Here is a 25,053-nt window from a genome sequence, read left to right on the forward strand (position 1 = left end):
ATGAATGAAATATCTCCTCAAGATTATGCTTTCACCTCTACTGGGCATATATCCAGAAGTGGAATTACTGGATCATATTGTAGTTCTATTTTAAAATTTTGAGGAACCACCATACTATTTTCCATGGCAGCTGTACTATTTTACCTTCCCACCAGCAGTTCTCAAAGGTTCTAATTTTTCCATATCCTTGCCAACATTTGCTCTTTTTTTTTTTTTATAGTAGCCATTCTGATGGGTGTGTGGTGATATTTCATGGTAGTTTAATTTGTACTTTCCTAAGAATTAGTTATGTTGTACATCTTTTCATGAACCTATTGTCCATGCCTATATCTTCTTTATAGAATGTCTACTAAAGTTTTCTGCCCACTTTTGAAGAGTTTTAAAAAAAATTTGTGGTATTAATTTTTAGGAGTTCTCTATATATTCTGAATGCTAATTACAATTATGATTTGCAAATATTTTCTTCTATTCTGTAAGTTGCCTTTTTACCCTGCTGATATTGTCTTTTAGTGCAAAATTTAAAATAAAAATGTATAAAATCTGATTTATCTATTTTTTTTGCTGTTACCTGTGCCTTTGGTGTCATATGCAAGAAATCATTACCAAATCCAATATTCTGAAGCTTTTGTCTTGTTTTCTAGTAAGTGTTTTATAGCTTTAGTTCTTACATATGTTAACACAGATTCTTAACACAGATAATATGCTTAGAATTTATTTTTATGTTGACAGTTTTGATATTTTTAATGGAAAAGGTTATTTCATAATCTTATGGATCCCTAACTAGTCTTATCATTGGGCATGCCACTTTAAGTTTCCAACCTTAGTTTTCTCACATATTGGGTGGGTATGAATGTCACACTTTTAAAAAATATTTTCACATCTCCTTCACATAAATTAACTCATCTAATCCAAGCTATCACACAAGAAATTTTAAAACACGGTATTAATATTAGAAGTGAGAAATACATTCTGAATGGTCAGTGAAGTTTTGCCCCCAGACCACAAATCTGAAGCATAAAATGGGGTTTGGAAATCTCCAAATACCTAGTGTTTTTCATTAAATCATGCTATCTCTTGAAGAGTTATTAGTTCCTATGCTCTTTTATTTTCATAGATAATTAGTTCACAGGCACATGTATTTTTTAACATAAAGGTAGAAACTCTTCATGGTTCCTGTGTTCAAACTTGAATCAATAGATTTGTTACTACATTATTTCAAAGGAAGCTTTAAAATTTGACAAATCTGCCCGGGCTCGGTGGCTCAGCCTGTAATCCCGCGCTTTGGGAGGCCGAGGTGAGTGGATTGCGTAAGCCCGCTGGTTCGAGACCCGCCAGGGCAACTTGGCGAGACCTCATCTCTACAATAAATCAAAAAATTAGCCGGGCGTGGTAGCGCACACCTGTAGTTCCAGCTACTCGGAAGGCTGAGGCGGAAGGATTGCCGGAGCCCAGTAGGTCGAGGCTGCGGTGGCTGGGAGCGGCCACTGCACTCCTGTCTGGGTGACAGAGTGAGACTCCAACTCAAAAAAAAAAAAATTGACAAATCGAGTCACAAAATATTGTAAGTTTGAGAAAAGGAAGCTAAGGATTTTTGCTAAATGTATCTTACAGTGCAAAGTGAAAAAAGACTATTACATACTGTTAAAAAGAGAAGGTGTTTTCAGCAATAGCCTGCTGATTTCTGGTACTAGAAAATTTTTGTTTTGTGTTGTCTTTACATTCCATCTGTTGAAAGTCTTGAATATTAAGGACATGAATTTTAGGTATTGGAATAAATTAGTATGCCCGATGCTTGCCATTCTGACAAATTTTCATCCAAAATTATCTTTTATTTATAGCTCATGGAATAGTTTATGCTCCAGCATATTTACTGTAAAAAAAAGTATTCTCAGGCTATGCTCTGGAAAATTCCATTGATACACTTCTATTTTCCTACAGCTATAAAACCAAAGAATAATTCTGAAGAGCTTTTAAAAAAATTTGGAAACTGTCGGATTTTACCCAAAAATGTACTTATCCATTAACAGTAAATATTGTATTACCTTAGTGGCCATTTTAAAATTTAAAATCAGAAGCTCATTATTTTCTAATGTAGTTTTAATACAATCAAAATAGAACCATCAGTATTTCCTTCATGTAGTGATCTTCATGATATAATTTTAAAACACCAACTCAGAGACCATGCTGGAATATTTGAATAACAAATAAAGTTACAGGTGTGCATTGCAGACTTACTAAAAACTAGGAGTATATTGCTCAACTAAACAACATTGCCTTTAAAAAGTTTAAGACAATTTAAAATGAAATTCCTAACAGAAGATTCTCCAGCAGAAGTCAGTTAAATTTTATTGTCTATATTATCATTTTTATAGAAGTTGGAAAACCTCTAGAGAAGTGAATTAAAGTTGATCTTTTTGCTTGTAATAAAATAAAGAACATCCTATTTTACCTAAGGGGATGTCTTCCAAATGACTTTTAAAGTAAAAATCATGAAAGTTAAAAAAAAAAGAGAGAGGAAAGAAATAAAATCCAGGGAGACTGTCTACATGATTCTGTCTTTTTCTTCTCTTCCTTCCCCCACTCCCTCTCCTTTCCCCAGAAATTATGTAACTAATGCTACTTAATAAACTTTGGACCTATCATTTGTTCACCCAAACTCTTTTTCCTGGAAATAACAGTGTATTTACTCAGTGATGAAAAGTTGCCTCTCCATCAGCCCTGGCAATCTGCAGTTAGCAAGTTGTAAGTTTACCTCCTAACATGACAATGCAAACTATTCTTCAATATCATTCTTTGCACACTATGATCTAAACCCCACAACCTCCTCCCTGAGTGAGCTTAAGTTCAACACTCACATAGTATTTTTCTAAACAGCCCAAATCCCATGATTTATGGACTCTGCTTCAACAGAGCTAAAATATAAAAGTGCATTATAGTTGTCATTTTCAGGTTCAGAACTGGCACTGTAGGTACAGATTGCTTTTTAAGTGTCCATTTCCTTAACAGTGGTCAATACGTAGTGCTTCATTTTGTCCTGCCCCAAAAGGCTACTCCTCAGCCACAGCAACATCACAGGTTATATCTGGTGGTTTGTCTTGATTCGTTGATAACTGTAAGGTAAGGAAATAAATAGTAACCTACTTTGGCGTATCCATAAAAGCATACTGCACAGTTTATATGATTCACTATGTTTCTTTTGAGTGCTTTGTGAAATTTGTGTTCTTGCCTCAAATATTCATGGTATTACAAAAGAGATGCAAAATAACATGGAATTTGCCTGAAATTTGCCTGATGTCTACACTGTATCTGTAATGAATTTAGGGTGAATTCATGTGATGTAGAGCAATCATCCTACTGATAGAATATCTTTTCCTTCCAATTTTTCCATCTTCTTGCCCTGATTATTAATGTCATGGTGTTTAGTGATGTCAGAGGGTCTTGTCTCTGTGTTCTTTTATATATACACACCACACATATACATATATTTGTCTATATATGAGGAGATTATATTATATATTGGAGATATATACATATCTCCAGTGTATTTCTCATTGTTATTGCATGAAGGGATTTGTTGTTGCCAAAATATTGACAATTTTCCTGAATACAGAAAGTGGCTGGAAGGAATAAAGTGAAACAACCTCAAATGGCCAACTGTGGCCATATGCACAGAGATTACAAAGAGAATATTCATAACATTAAATGACAGCTCACTAAAAATGGAAATACTAGAAAACCTTTTTCATCTTCCAGGGCTTGGAATCAAAGAGAAAGAAGATTTTAAACAGTCTGACACAAACTCATTAAAAAAATTATTTTTCCATGAGGTAATTCAGTACAGTTTTAATTTTCATGTTATTTTGAATGCTCTGAGAGACAGACCTTATCTTAAATAGTTTCTAGAATATAAAGTACATCCTCATATGTCTCTCAGTCTTAACCAGATCCACTTTTATTGGGAAGACTAAGGAATGCAAAACAAGAGGAAAATGGATATAGGTTTTCAAAATATTTAACTAATCTTCTCATTTATATTTTCAAATTTAAATGATTCTAAAATATCCAAGTACCCAAGAGAGTACCTTGCTGGACATAGAAACTCTACCTTTTTCCTTGCTACAGCACCTGTAGGATGTAACACTGTGTAGATCAAAAATAAATGATTCATTGTATACATACATGCTCTAGCCCATGGGATGTGGGTAGAAATCATGGGTGTGAATTTGCAGTCATTTATCTTTTTAAAAACTACTTTCCTCCAGTTTATTTTCTTTCTTCCATGGGATAGACTGTGGATGTGATAGTGATAAACCATCTTCAAACAACTGGGCAAGGTCTCCTCTCTTGAGTATTGTGAAGCAAGAAGGAAAATGGATTTATCCTGGAAAATTTGGAATGAATTCAGAAATGAGATTCCAGTCTCTCAAAATACCATATGCTCTGACATGTATGTGTAAGAAGTAAAAGTTCTATCTTGGTCAAAATACCATAGTTTTGTCTATTGAGACACATAAAAGCCAATAACATTTTTAAAAATTAGTGATAAAGAAAAAAAACCAGCATGTGTTAAAAGAACAAGATTTCAAAAGCATCAGAAATACACAAAAAGATAGTTTCATAAAGAATTTGGTGAAGAATGAAGACCAGACAAGGTCCAAGAATTATTTGAACCATAATAGTAAACTTAAACTATATATGCTTGCCTAAGTCAACAGATACATCTTTAACCAGAAATGGCAATTCATTTCAGAAAATAGTGTGTCTTTTACGCTTTTGCTTTTTAAACATATATATCATGACCTGTAATGACCTTCATAATAAGCCACAGCTTCTGCAATTCTTAACACATAGATTTTGTCATCCTATTTGAGAATTTTTTTCAGGTATTATCACATTCTGGGCAAACTTCACCTCTGTCAAAGGAACATTAGCTTAAGAATGTGTGCACTAGGAATGTCTTTATAATCTACAGAGGTTGTAAGCAAAATAATAATAATAATAAATTTACTATTTTCTAATGAGAAAAAGTCTTTTCATTTCATGTAAATTTGGATATGTCTCCTCAATATTGAAGTGATAAGGATTTTTAATCAATTTTTCACCAGGGATTTTCTAATTAATTTCAAATTGAAGATGAGGAATTGCTTCACCACAAATTCTGTGACTCAACATGTCATAAGCACAGACTTGTTTTCTGCTTGTCTGCCTCCTAAGGCACACGCCTCTCTCTTTACGTGCCATGAATTTGAGAGAGAATTTCAATTTCTGTTGGTCTGCCATGAATCTTAAATTATTTGACCCTTTAGGACACATTGCCAAAGCAGTTGAATTATTCAGTGAGAATCTTCACAATCTACTAGAAATTAGAGAGCTGGTGACCTACAAAAATATTACTGTAAATGAATATGGTAAATTCTGAGATTATGGACTTCTAAAATTTTACCAATCACTTAAATGCCTAACTGGAAAAATAGTGCTCTTTTAAAAATCCCTCTAGAGATGATATAATTATTGGGTGCCAGTAAACCCTACCAGTGAGTGCATGGTGAGATAAATTTGAAAACTTTAATTTGCATGCTCATTTACCAATTAATATCACCATATACATAATGTTCAGTGTTATTTACTTGTACTTTGTCACATATCAAATTTGAATAATGAAAAAGAGAGAGAAAGTGCATTCTAAAATACATGTTAATATTTCAGTCTATATTAAGTTCATTGAATAGTTTCCTGACATTTACATGTCTTTCTTTTAGAATTGGATAAGTAATTGCAATTTTATTTAAAATAAGGGGGGGAGCATCTCTCTGTCTTCACTTTTGCAAAAGTCGGCTAATATATTATCAATGTAAAAGATCAGAACATTCACCATGGTTGTGAATTAATCCTCCTCTGTTGCCTTTGGGAGAATTTTATGAAAAGAAAAAATATTCAGGTGTTCTAACAATTTGAAAGACTAGAGAAATAGCATTTAGAAGACTTCTTAAATGTGTAGCCTTCATTGAAAGCATATTTTGATGTAATTTTGAATTATTCTCTTAATATTGGAAATCTCTGCACTCAAAATTAAGAAAAACAATTGTGTTGATCTTGTGGGCTAGGTAATCCTATGTTACATAGAATCAATTTTTTAAAAAGAGATAAAAGGCAGGGCTTCGCCCCCTATATAAAGAAGAGAATACCTGAAATTGTGCATGCATTAGAATGTAATGTCTTGATTTAATTCAATAAATCAATGCAGCTGCCTCATCTAATCTGTAGAGAAACTGCTTATGCATTGCTCAGCTCAGGAGAGTCAAATAAAAATTGTTCCTGGTTTATTTTTTTTAATGCCTAGTCGCTGATGATATATCAACTTTTGCCAAAGTTAAATAACTGCATGTTTATTTTAGAATACATTTAGAATATGTACTGAATTTCATAATCAAGAGAGAACAAATTTAGTTCTATGTCAATTTTATATTTTAAAAAACTATATATTGACACAAAATTAGCCTTTTTCTATGAGTGTTTGTTTCTTTTGCATTCTCCAGTATTCGTAGTTGATTGATATTGGTAGTTACCTCCTGGTGCTTGGTCAACCTGAGCTCTTAAACAGTCTTGTACCTTTACAGTCTGAGAATTATATGTAGACACAAGAACTGGTCATAAAACTCAATGTTTCACAATAGAAATTATTATCATTAACTTTAATACAAAAGCCACAAAGCCACCTTAAAGAACATAGGAAGGGCTACAAAAACGTGTTATTTCTAGAAGCTGTAGATCATTATCATCATCATTATCATTATCATCATCTTGGAAAAAAAGTTGCACAAATGTTTTGAAAAGTGAGTGCCTCATTTTTTAGTAAACATGGGCCAAGAACAAGATGATCATTGCAATTAAAAATATTGAAAATGAGTGAAAATAAAAATGGTACATCCCAAAACTAAATTTAAATGACATTAAAATTAAGACATTATAAGGAAATCAAAAATAAACCACACAATTAATAAAGTTGTTTGCATGAATTTAATTTTAAAAGCACTGGAATTCACAATATAGAAATCATTTCTATGGCCTGGGAAAGCTAAAAAGAATGGAAATCTTGGTCCGTTTGTGATGGTCACTCAAGAATGTTATGGGAGAAAAGACTGGGATGGCTCATGAACATTAAGATTATGTTGATTTTATGTAAAGCAACCATCAAACTTGAGAAAAATAGAATTTTCTATCACCTTTGTGTTTATGAACAGTTCTTTTACTTTTCAAAGGACTATGACTAGAATATCTTTACTAGGAATGGTAGACTTTTTGAAAACAAGACAAATTTTTAATAAACACGTTTTTCATAAATGTTATTCTGTATCACATTAATGTAATTTCTTCTGCTTTCTCTTTTTATTCTCTGATGCTATAATATGTAGCTTTTTATTATAAAGTATTTCATTTACATATTTATATATTTATACATATTTACATATGGATGTACACATAAAAATACATATATACATATATAGATTTATATAAACACACGTTACTATATATACATGCACACATAGTTTGACTCTTTCTGAAGTGATAGACATATTTATATTTTTGTAAAATGTGAACATTAACCCACATTTTTTCACTCTAGTTATCTTCTACTTATTTGTTTTATTGGTAAAAGGTGGTATTTTAGACATTGTAATACTAAATACTACTAATAATTATTTTATACTGTGCATCTTCCTGTGCAAAAGACATTTATATAATATCTTTCAACTACACAATTATTATACCACATGTCTATGAAATTCAAATCTGTAGCTCCACATTATATATCAATGACATCAAAAATGTTTATCTTGCCTTGCAAAAATATATATATGCCTCCTTTGGGCTGTCTTCTTATTATTTTATTATCTATTTCTCCTTTCTAATAATCTATTCCATCTTCCATTTTATTTAACAGAGCAAGTGGTCTCTGTTTTACGTTTATTATTGCTTTTTGTGTGATGTATTTTTCCAATTATGTTTTCTTTCTTGGCTGCCAGATTGCTGACTATGTCAGTTATTTAACAGCATCATTTCTATATTTTGATTTCTTTAGAAGCTGGCTCAAAAATATCTTTTGTGGTTGTTTTTGTTTCTGGATGTTAATGCTTTGGGACTTTTAAATGTCTGAGTACTTTATGTGGTCATCAAAGCCCAGGTTACCTGTTTACGTGAGACATGCCAATATGTTTTGGTTGAGACCACAGAATTGGAAGCCAACTTGTTAGTTTAAATCCCAGTTCCAGGAGTTATTAGATTGTGTCCTTGGGCAAGTTACTGAACCCCTCTGTGCTTCGGTAAAATTGTAATCATGATAGTACCAACCGCAGAGAATTTTCCAGCACTAAGGAGGTTAAGATACACCATCCACTGAAAATATGAATCCAATTCTCCATCAAACTTTGCACTTTTGCCTTCTGGCATATATTACTGCAAAATAAAAGTCTAATTTCCACATTATATTTTCTTCACTCATAAGAAACTTGTTCACTCCCTCATGCCTCCTCATTGATGTTTAAATATAAAAAAAATTTTGATATGAAAACAGTTATATATATAGGTGCATACATATGGGTTTGTGTGTGTGTGTATATATATAATATATATATATATAATTTTTTCACTGATTTTGCTTGGTTCTTGGTAAATGTTTTAGTCAGTAAATATAGGCATAATTTTTTTTTTTTTATTGTGAAGTTGTGGGGTACAGTTAAGGGTTAGGTATACAATTGCGTTTCATTCAGGCACCCTGTTGATATGGGTTGTTTCCCCGTTCCCAGACAGATACTTGCTACTGTTAATCCCATCTCCCTCCCCCCACCATAGTTTCCCAGTACGGTCAGTCATTTTCGTATAGTATTGCATTGGATGTTTAAGGTCCATTATATGAGTGAGAACATGTGATACTCGGATCTTTGTTTCTGTGAGAGGTCACTCAGTATTATAGACTCTAGTTCCATCCAGGTTGCTACGAAATTCATGATTTTGTTCTTTTTTATGGCTGCGTAGTATTCCATCATGTATATGTACCACATTTTTTTAATCCAGTCCTCTTTTGACGGGCAGCATGGCTGTTTCCAGGTTCTTGCTATTGTGAACAATGCTGCGATAAACATGCGTGTGCAGGTGTTTTTTTTATAGAGTGATTTGTGTTCTTCAGGATATATTCCCAGTAGGGGGATTGCGGGGTCATATGGGAGGTTGGTATTTAGAGCTTTTAAGAATCGCCACACTGCTTTCCACAGAGGTTGCACTAGTTTACACTCCCACCAACAGTGTAGAAGTGTTCCCTTTTCACCACACCCTCTCCAGCAGCTGTTATTTTTTGAGTTGTTGATGATTGCCATTCTGACTGGAGTTAGATGGTATCTCAGTGTGGTTTTGATTTGCATCTCCCTGATGATTAGTGAGGTTGAACATTTCTTCATGTGTTTGTTGGCTGCTTGGATGTCTTCCTTTGTGAAGTGTCTGTTCATATCTTTTGCCCATTTTATAATGGGGTTGTTTGTTTTTTTCTTTTCAGCACATTTGAGTTCCTTGTAGATCCAGGATGTTAAGCCTTTGTCGGTCCTGGAGTTGGCAAATACTTTTTCCCAGTCTGTAGGCTGTCTCCCTGCTCTCTTGATGGTTTCTTTGGCTTTGCAGAAGATTGTCAGTTTAATAAGGTCCCACTTGTCTATCTGTTCTCTTATGACCTGTGGGTTTCGGGTTTTGTTCAGGAATTGGATGCCAGTTACGATTTCCATGAGGGTCTTTCCTTCCTTTTCTAAGGTTCTTATGGTTTGAGGTTTTACATTTAGGTCTCTGATCCATTTGGAATTAACCTTTGTGCATGGGGATAGATAGGGGTCCTGTTTCAATCTTCTGCATGTGGTCAGCCAGTTTTCCCAGCACCATTTACTGAATAGGTTCTCCTCTCCCCAGTGGTAGGTGGTGGAGGCTTTGTCAAAGATGAGTCGGTTGAGAAATTGAGGTTTTGCTTCTGGGATCTCAATTCTATTCCATTGATCTATAAGGCATAATTTTTATAGATTAAGACAACTACCCTGGAGAAGCTACATTTTATCAAAGTTTCTATTCCATTTTCTTTGTTCTTATCTTCAGGAAAAGCTGTGATATGGGCTTGATATTGACAGCACCAGAAATGGCAGCAGCTATGCCATACTGTGTGTATTTCCACTTCTTTCAATCTGTTGTCTTATCTTATATTTCACCTCTCATTCCATAAAGTCTGTGTTATCTTCCGTTTTGCTGAATGCAGTAAGTGGATCCAATTCAATATTGACTACTGTTTCTTATATGACATACGTTTCCAGTGATGCACTCATTTTATCTGCAGCTTAATTGTAAGGCAATCTATTCAACATATATTGTGTCATTTTTTTTTATTTCTCATGTGCTTTAAAAATATTTGCTCATCTTTTAATCAAAGCCAGACTTAATTTCCTGCTTGTCTGTTTAACAGATGAGTTATAATGGGCCCGTGTCTTAACTTCTTTGTCTTGGTTTTCTTAATTTGTATATTATGGATACTTTGAAAAAATAAGTGAATCAACATAGGTAAGGTATTTACAACAGAGCTCGCACATGATTAGTCTTCAGTGAATGTTTCTGATGACTAATGTTCATAGATCAGTGATTTTCACAAATCATCTTTAATGTTGATATCAGAATATTCCAGTGGCAGGAAAACCCACCATGTAGAACATCTTGTGTTTTTACTATATTTTTGGTATTCTCTCATTGTAACTAAGCAGCCAATCCCTTTATTATTCTTTGTCAGAAGGAACTTACTCAGGGTATCAAGATGCTGTTAGCAGAAAAGTCTCTTCTTTGAGTTTGTAAAATTTAAGCTGTTGATGAGATGATAGTAAATGCCCAGGCATCTAATGAAGTGATGGAAGTGAAATTGAGGACAGCAAATGAGGTAAACGTGAAAGCAGAATGAGAATATCGGATTCCACCATGACTAGAAATCACTGCTTGTTCATGGTAACTCCTTGGGGGAACAGAGTGGGCACTGTCCCAGAGAAAAGAACTGGAGGTGGGGGATGGATTTTGCAAGCTATCCGTGACCAGGAAGCCAAAAGTAACTGAATTTGAAAAAAACGGCTCCTGAAAGACAATTTGAAACCATGCCTTTGTATCTCTTTGCAATGTATACCCAACTACAATAAAAATTATTCTACATTCCGTCTGTTTAGCAGTATGTTGGCTGAGAGTTTTTTTGTAGATGGCTCTTACTATTTTGAGGTAATTGGAACCATTTCCCCTGAAAACCGGAATAAGATAAGGATGCCCACTCTCAACTCTCCTGTTCAATGTACTATTGGAAGTCCTAGTTAGAGCAATCAGACAAGAGAAGGACATCAGGGGTATCTAAATAGGAAAAGAGGAAGTCAGGTTATCCCTTTTTGCAATGACATGATTCTATACGTCAAAAACCCAAGATAATCTGTCCAAACCTCCTTGCACTGATAAAGAACTTTGGCAAAGTCTCAGGTTATAAAATAAATACGTAAAAGACAGTTGCATTTCTATACACCATTAATAAACATACAGAAACACAAATAAAAAACACAATCTCATTCACAATAGCCACAAAATAAATCAAATACCTTGTCATCTTCCAAACCAGAGAAGTGAAAGACCCCTTACAATGAAAACTACAAAACCCTGCTCAAAGAAATCCGAGAAGACACAAACAAATGGAAAATATTTCATGCTCATGTATTAGACGAATCAACATTGTTAGGATGTCCATCCTAAGGCATTCTACAGATTTAACTTAATCCCCATTTAATCACCAGCAGCATTATTCTCAGACCTGGAAACGACAATACAGGAATTCATATGGAAACATAAATGACCATGAATAGCCAAAACAATCCACAACAAAATAACGACAACAACAAAAGTAGGAGGTATCACACTCTCAGACTTTAAACTTTATTATAAAATTACAATAGTCAAAACAGTCTGGTATTGATAGAAGAACAGGCATATAGACCAATGGAACAGGATAGAGAGACCGGAAGCAAAACCTGTTTCTCAACCAAATCATCTTTGACAAAGCCTCCACCATCAACCACTGGGGAGAGGAAAACCTATTCAGTAAACGGAGCTGGAAAAACTGGCTGACCACATGCAGAAAGTTAAAACAAGACCCCTACCTATCACCATACACAAAAATCAACTCTAAATGGATCAAAGATCTACATGTAAAAGCTCAAACTATAAGAACCTTAGAAAACACAGGAGACACCATTATGGAAATTGGAACTGGCAACCAATTCTTGATCAAAACCCCAAATACCCATGCCATAAGAGATAAGATAGATAAGTGGGACCTCATCAAACAGACAAGCTTCTGCAAAGCCAAAAAAAAAAAAAAAAAGTCAAGAGAGTGGGGAGACAGTTCACAATCTGGGAAAAAATATTTGCCGCTGTATATCTGACAAAAGCCTAACATCTAAGATCTACAAGGAACTCAAGTGTGCTGAAAAGAAAAAAACAAATAGCCCCATTACAAAGTGGGCAAAAGATATGAATACACACTTCTCAAAAGAAGACATACAAGCAGCAAACAGATACATGAAAAAATGCTCAGCCTCACTAGTCATGAAAGAAATGCAAATTAAAACCACGCTGAGATACCACCTAGCTCCAGTCAGGATGGCCGTAATCAATAACTCAAAAAACAACAGATGCTGGAGAGGATGTGGGGAAAAGGGACCACTTCTACACTGTTGATGGGAGTGTAAACTAGTACAACCTCTGTGGAAAACAGTCTGGCAATTCCTGAAAGATCTAAAAATAGACCTTCTATATGACCCCATAACCCCCCTACTGGAAACATACCTGAAAGAACTCAAATCACTCTATGAAAAAGATACCTACACACGCATGTTTATTGTAGCATTATTTACAATAGCAAAAACATGGAACCATGCTGCCCATCTAAGAGGACTGGATTAAAAAAATGTGGCACATACACATGGTGGGATATTATATAGTCATAAAGAAGGATAAATTATGAACATCACAGCAACTTGGGTGGACTTAGAGTCTATAATACGAGTGATCTAGCACAGAAACGAAGAACTGAGTACCACATGTTCTCACTCACAAGTGGACCTTAAGCAATTCTCATAATACCATAAGAAAGGGATTGTCAATAGGTGGAAACTGCCAGGGGGGTGGGGGGCAGGATTGGCAGCAGTGGGAAACTGCTGGGGTGGGGGTACACCTCATCAACAAGGTTAACTGTATAATGAATATTTGCATACTTAACCCTGGATTGTACCCCACAGCTTCCAAATAAAAAACTATTAAACATTCTGAAAGACTTTAGTACAGAGATTACCCTTGAGTTGGCTCATGATGCTTTGCTTTGTTTTTTCTCAAGATCTGTGTTTCTTTAGACATTTCAATAATGTTTGATTGGAGAGTCAGCTAACTAGATGTTTTATGAGGTTGTTTCATGCCTACCCCATGACCTGCTTAAGGGGGCGGACCCAGGTCTGACAGATCTTTGCTTGTCCTACAATCCCTACCATAGTGCCACAAATGATACAGTTCATCATTAAATAACTATCCAAGGATGACCTAGTAGATACCACGGAGTAGAGAAAAACTATGGTAAAAGCCTATGGGTGAGCAACAATCATCCATTTTTTCACAGTGTTTAGATTTGCATGAATACCAAAAAACTGCTTAGTTAGTCGATTAATGACATAAAAATCTAAGTTGTCAAAGCTTATGGAAGAAAATCAGAAGTGGAGAAATGTTTATAAATAACTGACAACATGATCATCAATATATTAAACTATATTATTAAGTTTTGCTTACAATTGAGGTTAGAATGAAAGAATAGATTTGCTCTCACATTAACAAATTTATTATTTCCAATCCACTAAAATGTCACTTAACCACAGTGGTGAAAAAAAAAGTATGCAGAAACAGGCACTTTCTACCTTTCTTTTTCTTTTTTCCTTTCTTTCAAAAACTACTTTTTGATTTTGTACCAAAAGCCCAGAACTTTGCCCTGTGTAAAGTATTTTGTGAAATAAACTGAAGTAGCTCAGCCTTCATCGTGGAGTGGTGGTAATACAGAACTTGTTGTTAAAAGCACACAACTCTTGCCTACCACCTAGAATTCTAGAAATACTGCTATTTTTGTTTGATCTATCTCTTCTCTCTTCCTCATTACTTGTTTCATATATATAATGAATTCAATCATGGGATGTGATATGTTCACATATATGTGATGATTGGAACACAGTTTGGTTATATAACCATGGTACAGGTGTCAGCTATTACTATTGGGATTGAAACATACACCAGTAGCATTTTGTCTCCAGTTTGCGAATGGCAGATCTTGGAACTTCCGTTGTTGAGACAGAATTCTAAATACAGAAAAAGTTGACTTTCATATACATGTGTATGTGTACACACATATAGATGAATATACATACATAGATACACACACACACACACACACACACACACACACACACACACGTACATGGAGTTAGAACAATGTATTTAGGAAACTGAATCACTTAGGTGATGGAAACACTCTCCACCCAGTACATTAATGTGTGCCATTTTCCTTTCTTAACTGTGTGAGTCTGGTCTTTAGAAGGTATAGTTGTTCAGTAAAGGACCCTTCTAGGGAATGATGGAAACATGTTGTTTTTAAAAAAGGAGGGAAAATTAAATTTCATTTTCTAAGATTTTATTTCTTATTCATACAAAAAGACAGACATTGTGGCAACTCTCTTTAGACATGTGTCTGTTCATGAACTTTTTATCAGTTAAATCCGAGAAGCAAAAGAGAACTCCCAAAGCACCAGAGTGCAGAAAATAAAACCAGATAACAACACATTTTTAAAGTTGTTACACAATGTCCTAAAGAAATTTCTGAACTGGTCAGGCATTCAAACTTGTAGAAACAACGGTTTTGAATTCTTGAATGCTTTCAACTTGGAAAAAAACTAAAAAGCATGATTTTGACATAAATTAAAAGACAGTGAGATTAATTGGATCACATGTGTGAACAAAGTATTTCAAACAGAATGATTATGTGATACATTAGCAGCTTTTTTGAGTACTTAAAACTGATTTACAATCATAATAAGCATTTATCATTTTATTTGTCATATTACAAGTTCAAAAAGTGACAATTATAAATCAATTGGGATGAAAATATACCTTTTTACAAAGGACTTTAACATCAAATGACTTTGTTTTTGTTTTTTGGGGTTTTTTTGAGTTGGAGTCTCACTCTGTCGCCCAGACTGGAGTGCAGTGGCACGCTCCTGGCCACCACAGTCTTGACCTGCTGGGCTCTGGCGATCCTTCCGCCTCAGTCTTCCAAGTAGCCGGAACTATAGGCGCACGCTACCGCAGCCGACTAATTTTTGATTTATTGTAGAGACGAGGTCTCGCCAAGTTGCCTGGGCAGGTCTCGAGCCTGTGGGCTCAGGCAATCCACTCACCTCGGCCTCCCAAAGTGCTGGGATTACAGGCTGAGCCACTGAGCCCAGCCAAATGACTCTGTTAATATCAAGTATTATACCTGTAGACAAATGACCAAGACAAATTGAGTACAATCATTATATATGTGTTCATACACAGGTACACACACATACATACACTCTAGCTACTTTATACAATATTTAACTGGAAGAAGAATTAGATATACCTTTATAGCAACAGAGTCCTTTGTTCACATTGAAACCGTTATTTCGAAGCATACAACCCATCTGATTCAGCTTCCCTGGACTTTAATAAGCTTTTAAAAAGTTATCTGATGGTAGAAGCATAAAGGAACATAGGCATGTCATTATATTGCTTGAGGGCTTTTCCAACTACATTTTAACACGTGCATTTGTAATAAAGCAGATGGGATGAGAATACGCATGAGAAACATGAAAGTCTTACCACATACCAAACACTCTTATTAGGTGAGGTATTGTTCAAAGCTCTACTCTCGAGTCAGTACTCATTCAACTTTTACTCTGCTAAATACTGATAGAATCATTATTTTGACAATGGACATATGTTTTTAGTTTCTCATCATTTTTCTAATAATGATTTCTAAGTACATTTTTAGGTATGACTTTGATGAATTATGTCAACGTAAATGAATATTGCGGTAAGGCAGTATGAGTTAAGGGGAAGTGAAGAAACCAGAATCTTTCCTTTTCTTAGCTCATTAGCATCATGTCAAACCAGGTTCTTATTTTCCTATGTCATAAACCAGCCTAGTTTGTTCATTTATGAGCCTGTCATTTTGTAGATCAAAAAAGGTTGAATGTTGGAGATTTCATATGGACAAATGCATATTTGAGTATGAGCCATTATTTTTATTTTCAAAACAGTAGCCACACAGGTTAAATCTAAGCCTACATTTATCTAATTTTGAGAAGAATGAGTTATTTATTCATTCATTCATTCATTCATTTTTTTTTTCATTCTGAAAATGTTAGAAGCTGAAAGTAGTCAAAGAGAATCTTTTTCTGACAAGTCTCTAAATGCAAGTCCCAAGGGAGAATACTTTGATATAAAATTTGACATGCTGCTGGATTATACTAATCTTTTTGTATCTTTTTCCATCCCTCTAATCTGTCTTTGGGTTTTTCTTCCCTGACCTGAACACTTTGCCAGGGTCCTGTTGTCTTTCTTTCTGCCTTTAGTTCATCTGTAGACCCAGTTGTTGAGTGGGTCCTGCAGCTTGCTTTGTGCTTGGTGTCTCATTCTTCCCCATCTTCATCAAGATGTGTTTCCCTGGCTGGGCTCGCTGGCTCATGCCTGTATTCCCAACTTCATGGGAAACTGAGGCAGGAGAGCCTCTTCAGTCCAGGAGTTTGAGGCTACAGAGAGATATGATGACACCACTGCATTCCAGCATGGTTGGCAGAGCTAGATCCTGTCTTATATTTTTTTTAAAAAGATGTGTCCCCCCTGAATTTGTTCATTCACAGCATTGCTGCCTTCTAGTCAAGACTTGGAAGTCCCAGACAAATTAGGCAAACTTCAGCCAGGTGCATTCTTCCTTTCTTCTTTTTTTTTTCATTAATCTGTATTTTTTATTATGGTTTTGTGGGGTACAGTTAAGGGTTAGGTGTACAATTACGTTTCATTCAGGCACCCTGTTGATAAGAGGTGTTTTCCCATCCCCTGACAGATATTTGCTACTGTTAATTCCATCTCCCTCCCCCCCATAGTTTCCCAGTACCGTCAGTCATTTTCTTATAGTATTGCATTGGATGTTCAAGGTCCATTATATGAGTGAGAACACGTGATATTCGGATCTTTGTTTCTGTGACAGGTCACTCAGTATTATAGACTCTAGTTCCATCCAGGTTTAAGCGAAATTCATGATTTTGTTCTTTTTTATGGCTGCATAGTATTCCACCGTGTATATGTACCACATTTTTAAAATCCAGTCCTCTTTTGATGGGCAGCATGGTTGTTTCCAGGTTCTTGCTATTGTGAACAATGCTGCAAGGTGCATTCTTTCTTAACTACACATTTTAATGCTTGAGCAGAATACTTTTTATACCACAATTTATGAAATTCTGGAGACCTATGTCCCCACCAATATTATTGGCAAAATATCCGGTGCACATGAACAAATTATTTTGCCTATATAGATAGTCCTTAGCTATCCCTTGATGCCCAAGGTATTCATACCTGACTCCCAAATAGTCAAAAATCACCTTCAGATACGACAGATGGAGAATAATTATAAAATAAGAAAAAAACAAAAAACGTAAGTGTGCTTTCACTGTGGATAATAACATTATATGGTTCATGATGGTATAGGTTTAAGGACTGTAAATTAATTTACACTTAGACTATGTTGTATTTTAGGTTGCTTTTCTTTATTAGGGTTGAAGCTTGATCTGCTCCAGGTTGTTTATATTTATATTAATATTAAAGACTGTGAGCAAATAGAAAATATAAGACTATATATGTGTATGTATGTACATAAACAAATATTAATAATTTATGTTTATGATTTATTTTGAATTATAATATGACTATAGCCTTAGCAATTTGCAGTTGTAACATGGGTAGAAAAGTATAACATTATAATTTACTTATATATACATTTGTTTTATAGATGCATATGCTATTTTCACACGTAAAAATACATTTGTATATACAGCACAAACTTTTGTATGTATATTTTATGCATATATATAGTTTGTGTGTGTGTATATATATATATATATATACATATATATAGTTACTTTTGCATGTAATAATAATACATGCGTTACAAATCTTTTATTGTGTGCCAGGCACTAAGTCTCCTAAAATATAATTATTAAAAATTAGATTTATTCATTTATATTTGCCTAAAAATAAAACCATTTTATAGAACTGTTTGATTCCCTATTTTGTATAAATTTAGAGTTTTCATTTTTAATCATAATTATTTAAATATAATAAATTACATAAGTTTATGTCAGTTGTGTATATTTTAAGCATGCTGGAGACCAGATCTGGTATTGAATCTTGGTTTCATTCGTAAATAGCTGGGAAACTTTGGAAAAGTCACTTTATTCTTTGATTTTCCTCCAGTTATTTATCCAAAGTAAGAACAAAAACACAGATGCCATGAATTTGCAGAGAAATTCAACAATACAATGTACTAATAAATGCTATCTGATTAAATTATGTTCAGCAAAAGCTGTGTCAGTGGCAGCAATCAAAACAAGAAATTATTACTAGCTGTTGAAGGCAAAATATTCTCCAGAAGTTGCAAATCGATAGAGCCCTGATAATGCTCTGGGCTCTTGACTCAGCATCTTATGTCTTTTACCTACATACTCATGGCAATCTGTTGGGATAAGAGCAAAGAGTTTTGAAGTCAAAGGGAATGTGTTTTAATGAGATTAAAAGCAAACTTACAAATAATTAGATGAGTCGCTCAAAAATAAAATAGAACATCAAAGAAACACATCCATGCCCTTGTATACATGACTGTCTTGTAGTGTAAAACCCTCAAAGCTGTTATAGGCATCAAGAATAGGTATCTTCAGAAGTCTGAAAACAGCAATCAGTGAGAGAAAGTGATATTTTTCAGTGGGAATATCCTTTTACCAGAAAAGGTGGCTGTTTCACTTGGTGGTGAAGAACAAATTGTATTTCAGTGTTTCGATATGTCTGGATCATTCCTGGTTTAAAAAGAAAACAGTCTATACACATAGATCATCCAAATTCTAGGTTTCTTGCATAATTAGAAAAGTGATTTAGAGTGAAAGGTTTGACTCATGTTTAGATATAGTTAAAAACAATCGAAGTTATATTTTTGCCCAGATATGAAAGGCCTGAAGAGCAGGTTAAAATATTTTAAACAGTTTGATTGTTCAGGCAATAGGCAGCAAGAACAAGTTCCAGAGAAAGTAGTAGGTATAATGATAGTACATCTGACTTAAGAGTTTGGGTTCCCCCAAACAGAGAGGAAGTACAGCAAAAGTACTAACTACCAGAGTCAGAATATCAAAAGACTGCATTTATAAAGAGTGAATTGGGGACATCTGTTGAGATGCTCTAAACTGAAAAGCAATGATTAAATTTTTCATTTGCAACCTCAAATGGAATTTTCAAACTCATTAGAGAGGCTTAAATAACATGAAAAACGATAAAAAAGGATGACTGTTCTGCAGAATTTAAATTATGCAGCTACTGTTATCGTGGAGATAAAAACTAACCGTGAAAATGACAACCCACTCCATCGTGAATTGTATTACGCTAAATAGAGAAGTTAGACTTATACCATAAAACAATGATAAAATTCGTTCTCCCTTGTACTCATTTAACAAATATTTGTTAAGAGCCTTCGGTATGCTAGAGAATGTGAGAAGTAACAAAATTTATAAGCTTTGATCTGGGCCTTCAAGTGGACAAAAAAAATTAGAGGAAAAGATAAAACATACAGTAAACAATAAGCATGATGTTGAGTACCCACCATATATGAACTTCTTCTTCTTCGTCTTCTTCTTCTTTTTTTTTTGAGTAGGAGTCTCACTCTGTCATCCAGGCTGGATTGCAGTGGCATGCTCACAGCCACCACAGCCTTGACCTGCTGGCCTCAGGTGATAGTTCTGCCTCAGGCTTCCAAGAAGCTGGAATCAAAGAACTTGCAGGCACATGCCACCACACCTGGCTAATTTTTTGATTTATGTAGAGATGAGGTCTTTCCAAGTTGCCCAGGCTGGTCTTGAACCCCTGGACTCCGGCAATCCTCTCACCTCTGCCTCCCAAAGTGCTGGGATTGCAGGTGTGAGCCACCACGCCCGGCTTATATACAAACTTCTATATGCAATCATCGCAAGGAGAAAGCACATTTGTTCTGATGGAGTGAAAGACCTTAAAAAGATATATATGTATATATATGTGAATTTTTGCCTAGCCAATCTCTTCTTTTACATATATATATATATATGTAAAAGGGGACAAGGGGCCGCTAGTGAGACTGGAGAGGAAGCAGGTCAAAATACAAGTGAGACACATGTTTTATTCGCCATCTATAGCATTCAGCTGGTTCAACTGCAGCTGTTACGGAGAGCATGAGGAAGACTGAAAGGTGACAAATGGCTGTGGCCACAATTTGGCTGAAATTCTCAAGAATTACTTGGAGTCATGGGAGCCACAGTTTTATAGGAATGGACTTAAGACAAATAAAGAAGGGGAAATAAAAACAATGGATAAAATAACCTATTGAAACATTTTTCCGAGAAGGAAAACAGAAAAAGGTAGGAATGTGGTCTAAAGTCATGTTGAAAAAGTATTTTTAAATGAGATATATCATAACGTGTGCATCTTCATATAGAAATAATCAAGGATAGAGATGCATGTTTGGGACTTCAAGTCAAGGCTGAAAATCTTGTTCAGTTACTTCACAATTGTGTGATCTTCAGCAAGTTACCTTTTCTCCTGCAATCCACAGTGTCCTTATTTACAAAATAAGAATGAAAACTCCCATCTTGGAGGGTCACTGAGATGGGAGAAAACACAGAAAGTGCCAAACACAATTCTAAGCACAAAGTTGTCTTCCATGATTGATCATGAAAGAGAAGAAGCAGAGAAAGAGGAAGAGGAAGAAGATGAGAAAAAAGAAGAGATTATTTTGAAATGGGAGAAGAAAGGAAGTAAGAGAAAGAAGAGGAAGACATGATAATGATGATGATGATGATGGAGAACAAGAAGGAGAAGGTGGAATAAAAATGATGAAGAGAAGAAGAAAAGAAGGGAGAAAGGATAAGCCAAAAGGAAAAAATAAAGCAAGAGATGACGAAGAGAAGAAAGAAGATGAGGAGGAAAAAGAACAAAACGTAAGAATAGAATTAGATTTGTCATCTAATTTGTTATTTATTTAGAAATTTTAATTTAGATTAAATTGAAGAAAAAGTGGTAAAAACATTAGGAGGCTTTTATACAGATGAAAATACACAACAATGATGAGGCACATTTTGTGAGGAAAAAAATGAAAATATTTCACTTTCCTTGTAAGAAATTATTAAGAACATATTCAATGGTAGGGAAATGCTGCAACCCAAGAAGACTATTTTGTCAGGAACTATTGCCTGGCAAGAGATGCAATGAGAACAGCATGGAAGATAGGTCAAAAATGGCTCAAAGCATTCAACCCTGTCTTGGAAAAATGATGCCGCTGTTAAAGGAAGAGGGAAGTTGGTAAGAGAACTTGGTATTGAGACAGGATGATTAATTTGTTCTGAGACTCATTGAAATGTAGGTGCTTGCAGGGCATCTGGTTGGAAATATCTGAGAGACCTCTGGAAATGTGAATCTGGAGCAAAGGACAGAGGCCAAGTTGCAAATATCTGATTTGGGAATAACCTGCATAGAGGTGATGAATAAAGCTTGAGAAGCTATAGTCATTCCTCCATAGTAACAGAAACCAAATGCAAACAGGTTCAACAAAAGGGGTCATTTATCACTTATGTCATCTGGGAAATCCCCTGAGAGAAGGTGGCTTTTGGCGGGGTTAAAATTATAGTTGAGGACTAAGTCTGATAGGCATCCTGGGGGTGGGAATGGGATAAGACTCACTGAAAACTAAATCAATTCACAAAAGCAGATTAACTAGAAAAAATGCATACAAATGTATTAACGTATATACAAGGAGAACCACAAAGTGATTATCCACCCCCAGATGGAGCTCAGACACTTCTATACCCTCCTGAGGTTACAGAAAGATTGAGGACTTGAATCCTGTTAAAACGTGTTATGGAAGACGGAGAGGAGGAATTCTATTGAGGTGTAATACATAATTCCTAAGGAGAATGATTACATAAGGAATAGAAATTAACTTGCAAATAGTTATCTTTGGTATTTAAATCATCCTTGGAAACAGTCCTTTATCTTGAAATGTGTCTATTCAAGAGTGGTTGCATCCTCGGTCTTCTTTCTTAAAATGGATAATGAAATAACAGAGGGGAACAAGAACAATTGCTGTCTTTGCTAGGTCAGTCCTATCTTTATGAGGATAGAGGAAAAGTCTCTTCCAGCACTTGTTGATTTTTAAGGGTTTTTAATTCAAAATAGTTATTATATTAGGGAGCCATATTTTGGGGTGAACTTTTCTGTGTTTCTTCAGTATTTTCTCTTCTCACATCTTTTGTTTCTCTTCTCTTCCCTTCCTTTTTCTTCCATTCTCTTCTCTTTCTTCTTCTCCTTCTTCTTCTTTTCTCTCTCTCTCTCTCATTCTCAAGAAACCTCTGTTCAAGAATGATCATCAATATCTACAAAATTATATTCGAACCAGCTCAGTGATTCCATGGAAAGAGAGACCAGTTCAATTCCTTCCAGAAAACATCCTGGGCCTGGGATGTACTGTTGTAATATGGTAGCCCCAAATCTGAGAGGGCATGTGCATAATGTTTACTTATAAGTCATTCAGAGGTCCAGCAGGGAAAGACGTTGATTTATTAGCTCTTACGGGGAGACACCGATGGTGGCAGGTCGGTAAATAATTCACATCCTGGGAAAGTATAGCAAGCAGTTTTATAATCAAGCAAGTTAATTATTCAAATTGCTATATGGTGTTTATAATTACATTGATTAAGAGTGATGTCTACATTGCTTTCAGCATTGCTGAATCATCTGCATCACATTACTCATTACTGGAATATGCATATCCTTCAGAGACTTGTCTTGGCCAGAAGCCAATCTCAGAGGAAGGAGGAAGAAGCCAGACCTAGGAGAAAAAGAGTCTATGTCCAGACAAAACCTTACACTCCTCTGCTACGTTGACCTTATAATCTTGCATGACATTGGAAACTCTGGAAAAAGTGAGGGACCTCAGCTAAGGAAGGATCACCTAGATTGATGGGGCAGAGTATTGGTCCTCACTTACAACCTCAGCGTGAAATGAGTGTCCAGCAGACCCCAAAGAATAATAATATTACATTTATAAATATTTTTGTCATTTGTTACTGAAAAAACAAACAGCAAACTAATGACCCTCAAGCTAACTACCCTTGATTGACTGATATAGAAACAGTTTCTGAAAGATACCTGACTTGGTCGGGTTACCTACAATGTAATGATGACAAGAGCTACAATTATGTCTTCGGACACAATTTTTGTGTTCAAAACTTTGTGACTTTTCTGTTGCTACATTGATTTTCTCAAGTTGTCAAATGAAGAAAGGAAAGATTTGAAAGCATAAAGAGCTAGTTTCAGGCTATCTACCTAAATTCAATGTTTACCCATTAATCAATTAAACAGACTTTCAACACGGTGTTGCACATTCACAGGAACTGTGATGAGTAGATGTATGAGTTTGTTGCTGAGCAGTAACATTGTGTGATGGAGATTTCTCTGTGATCATCAGGTACAGTCATTTCAGGATGTCCTTAAAAATCACAGCAGACACTTGACTTCAAGTAAAGCTTTTCACTTCTGTCCTAGAGCACACCTTTGGTACAACTTTTTGCCCATTATATTAGTGCTCTATTGTTGCCTTGACATTTTTTCACAATCTGAGCACTTAGATTAACGTGCCCATATTATCTCAAAGTTTCTGCAGAGAGGTAACCTGGAGATGACTTATCTGGGTCCTCTGTTTCAAGACCTCAGGGGTTGCCATCAAACTGTTGGCTGGGGTTGAGGTTTCTTCTGAGGCTAGTGTGAAAGGAACTGTATTCAAGTTCATTCAGTGGTTGGCAGGAGCAGTGCTCAGCAGTTTTTGGATTGAGGTCCATGCTTCTTTTTGGCTATCATCTGCCATGACTTTCTGTTTCTACAGGCATCCTCATTCCCTGACTGTTTTAAAACATGACAACTTACTTCCTCAAGGCCAGGAGAAGAACCTCTCACTCCAGTTGGCTAGCAAGACAAAGTCTTCTAGAATGCAACCTAATCATGTAATCAAGGGATTGATACCCCATTGCCTTTGCCATATTCTATTGGTAAGAAGCAAGTCACAGTCACTGCATCAACTCAAAGACGGGGTTTGTACAAGAGTGTGACTCATTGGGGGTTACATTATGAGATGTCCATCAATCTAGAGTCTACATAGCAAACAGCTTAAAGAGGTAATTATGTAACTCAAGGGGCAGTGAGTTGTGATGACTGTCAAGGTTTAAATGTCGCCTTGGGCCTGATAATTTAAATGGGTTTGTATTCCTCAATAAAAGTTTTTTTTTTTTTAACATTTCTCAAATTATTAATCACACATATGAGCATCAACTCCTCCAAACACTGCACTGATACAAATCATAAGGCATTGGCTAAAACAGAAAAATGTCCCTCTTGTTTAAGGAGTTTTCAGGCTGGTTGGGAAGATACATAATAAGCACATCAGTAATTCACATCACAAGTGGTGTGCCCTGATGTCAAAGAAGATCTTCTCGTTCTCACCTATGAGGTGCACACAGGGGAGAGGAAAAATGGAGAAGTCACATAATCTTTGGCTGTGGAAGGTGAGCAATATATAGGTAGTTAGGTCGCAGAAATCAAACACTTCAGATAGGTGAGAGT

The sequence above is a fragment of the Carlito syrichta genome, unplaced genomic scaffold, assembly GCF_000164805.1.
Source record: "Carlito syrichta isolate Samal-C Ts95f unplaced genomic scaffold, Tarsius_syrichta-2.0.1 Scaffold316281, whole genome shotgun sequence".
In the NCBI taxonomy this organism is placed as follows: Eukaryota; Metazoa; Chordata; class Mammalia; order Primates; family Tarsiidae; genus Carlito; species Carlito syrichta.